The sequence below is a fragment of the Rhinopithecus bieti genome, unplaced genomic scaffold (genome assembly GCF_001698545.2).
Source record: "Rhinopithecus bieti isolate Rb0 unplaced genomic scaffold, ASM169854v2 scaffold_17962, whole genome shotgun sequence".
In the NCBI taxonomy this organism is placed as follows: Eukaryota; Metazoa; Chordata; class Mammalia; order Primates; family Cercopithecidae; genus Rhinopithecus; species Rhinopithecus bieti.
In genome coordinates this window covers 2,598,323-2,602,199 of record NW_016809457.1, presented here as the reverse complement: position 1 = coordinate 2,602,199, position 3,877 = coordinate 2,598,323, and positions in this window count along the sequence as shown.

Genomic DNA, 3,877 nt, shown 5'->3' with positions numbered 1-3,877 from the left:
GGGTCCTGAAGGAGAATACCCCAAAATTATGAGCCTGACAGTTTATGTAGGAGAAGAAAAGCTGCCCTCTATTCTTTTCTGCCAGAGGAAAGGCAATATCCACTCCCTAGTTGTTTACAATAACATGCAATGTAAAGGACAGGCTTTAGGGTTCTAGGTCTCATCCCCATTTGAAATAAAACAAAGTCTCTCAGGAAGATAAAGGAGAAAGTTCCTACCCTACAATGCAAACAGTTGGCTCTAGAAAGATAAGTTTTACTACTCACAGTAGGAGCAAATGTCTCATGGTCTAATACCCTTTGATTTCCAAGACTTATCTTTTAATACAGGTCCTAATTTTCATTACTCAGGAAGCCGCAATTGTGCACAAACATGAAAATATTTTCCTTTACTTCACGATATTTCTCTGGGTATACTTTCAGTATAGCTTTGATTCTTAGAACCATAATAAAGTCTCAAATACCCATAAAACTAAATAGTTCTTAAAATCACTCAAGTCATTGGGGGATCCCAAAATTGAATACAAGACAGTAACAGATGAACCTAAATATATTACAAGTGAATAGGATAACCACACTGAACGGAGTGAGGTAGAAAAGCACTAATCTACGTAACATAGAATTTAGTGTGGATATTATAAGGCTAAACATATAAGTAACTATTCACAAATGTACTTAGTAAATCTGTTTCTGATAGGAGCGTGTGTATACAATGATCTAACAAATAAGTAAATATATTATAAAGAGACTCTGCTTCCATTGTCAAAGAAAGAAGTTACACATAAGAAAAAGGAGGACACAACTAATCCTATAGTGTCAGATTATAATTGGAGGCATCACTATGAATTCATGAGCTTTAATATATGTTAAGATATATATAGAATTATAAATGCAGAATTGTATGTATGTGTGAGTTGTATACTTGTATTTCCAAACCCTGTCATTTGAGAGATCCTAAAAACAATAATACTTCCATAACAAAAAGTATTCTGTGCCTGGATCTTGGTTTCTAAATACCATTTGCCCATCAAAAGAACCATGGCTAGTCAAGGCTGATGCAAAAACTAAAATAAAATAAAATGAACCTGAAATATATCATGGTGTCAGAAAATACTAGAATAGCATGAGTCACAAAATTAAAAATGATAATATTAAATAATATTCAAAGGAGTAAACATTTATGACTTCATAATTTATTTCAAATAATTGAATACATAAATAAACATGGAAGAATAAATAGTTCTTCATTACAGAAAAATTTCAATTAATAAATATAAAAGAAATGAGGGAAATACAAAAGCAACCCCAAACAAGTATCACAGTAATAATTGCTGCAGGCAAAATTCACTGATGACGGCTAAAATCAGTGAGCACGGTTTTCAGAAAAATTATGTTTGAGTGGTTTCACAATATTTTGCCCAATATGTTTATTAATTGCAAAAAGGAAAGTGATAACTTCATGGTGGAGCAACCTGGCAGACAATATTTCAGTGAAAATGATTAAAGTTAATATCATCTGTAATGAGACATATTGACATCATGTACACCCTGATATGATGCACTGGGAAGGGCACAACGTCACTTCTACAGTGTACTTGCCAAAGATGTATCAATTTAGTCACAAGAATACAACAGTCAAAACCAAATTGAGAGACACTCTACAGCATAACTAACCAGTATTCATTAAAAGTGTCAAATTCAAGAATTATCATTGATTAGAGGAGACTAAAGAGATATAAAAAGTAACTACAATGTGGGATACTGGATTGAATCCTGAGATAGAAACAATGAACTACTGGAAAACTGATGGAATTCAAGGAGCCTCTATTGTTTGCTTAAAAGTATTATGCCAAAGTCAGTCTCTTTGTTTTGATAATTATCCTTGCTAATATAAGATGTTAGTATTAAAGGAAGCTGGATGAAAGAATATATGAGTTCTTTGTATCATTTTCGCAACTTTTCTATATATAAAATTATCTCAAATGAATACAATTCTTGCACACATATGTTCATTGCAGCACTATTCACAATAGTAAAAACATGAAATCAACCCAAACGCCCAACAATGATAGACTGGATAAAGAAAATGTGGTACATATACACCATGAAATAATATGCAACCATTAAAAGGAACAAGATCGTGTCCATTTCAGGGACATGGATGGAGCTAGAAGCCATTATACTCAGCAAATTAACACAGGAACGGAAAACCAAACACCACATGTTCTCATGTACCAGTGGGAGCTGAATGATGAGAACACATGGAAACAGGGAAGGGAACAACACACATTGAAACCTGTCTAGGTGGAGGGCGAGGCATGGGATGGAAAGAACAGGAAAAATAGCTAATGCATGCAGGACTTAATACCTAGGTGATGGGTTGATAGGTGCAGCAAACCACAATGACTCACATTTTCCTAGGTAACAAACCTGCACATCCTGCATATGTATCCCACATGTATAAAATTAAAAAAAAAAAAAAACTGAGAGGCTGAACACAAGGAGGAAACTGTTAAATTTTTTTTAAAAAAAAAGAAAAGAAAAAAATTCAATAAGTAATTTATTGTTTTAAAAATAGTAGGTTAGTGTGTAGTTTATAATATATGTAGAAATAAAAAGTATGTAAATAATAGTCCAAAGGGTATGGTAGGGAAGAAATGAAAATGTACTCTTACAAAGTTCTTATATTATACATACAGCAATATATTATTATTTAAAGATATGCTGTGATAAGCTAAAGATACATTTTGTTAATACTTAAGCAACTACACAAATAATAATACAAATAATTATGATTAAGTCAATAGCAGAAATAAAATAGAATACTAAAATGTATGCAACTGAAACAAAATAAATCGGGTAAACGAGAAATAAAGTAACACAGAATGGATGAGGCAAATAGAAAACAAATAGAGAATGCTACCTGTAAATGCAGACATTTCCATAATTATTTTTTAAAGTTGTCTGAACATTTCAAAGATAAACATTGTCAAAAGTTTTTTAAAGCAACAACAGTATCTATAAAACATATTTTCCACAAGTATACACAACAATCTAATAAAATCACACAAAAGATGTGAACATTTTACCAAAAAAGAGGTATAGTAAAAAAGAAAAGTAAAAAATAAAAAGGTACAGTAAAAATACAATATTATAATTCCGTGGGACACTATGATATATAATTAGGTCAACAATGGACAGTATATACGCTTAAGATCATTAGTGAAACTGAAAATTTTCTACCACCTAGTGACATTGTAGTCATCATAATGTCATAGTGCAGCATATTACCTTTCCTATGTTTAAATACACAACTAGAGGAGAAGATGGTGGATAGGAGGCTGGACTAGCTTGCAGCTCCCACTCGCACAGACACAGCAGCATGTGGAGACTCACATTGTGAACTTTTGCTCCAACAACTACCACAGCAACATACCAGGAAAGCTGAGAGAATCCACACACCCTTTGAAGGAACTGGATCACTGCTACAGGTTCCCTGAGACTCAAGAAAACTGTAACTCAGCTGGCTTTCTCAGCAGGAACACTGGTGGTCTGGGGCAAGTTCTCATCCCTGGTCACCGGCTGCCTGGAAATAAACTCAGTGCTGTTGGGGATCCAAGGTGGTCAGAGTGAGACTGGCCTTTAGGACTCCACTGCAGTGGAGTGGGGTGATTCCTTGACAGTCGGATTTCTACAGTTTCCCTGGTGACCTGTGTGACTCAGCAGAGGCAGCCATGATCCCCCTGGAAACATAACTCCATTGGCCTAAGAACCACACCCCCATCCAATACAGCAGCCACAGCAAGCCCTGCTGGAGGAGAGTCTGAGCTCTGTCACACCCCCACCTGGTGGTCTTTCTCTACCCATTTGGTTGCAAA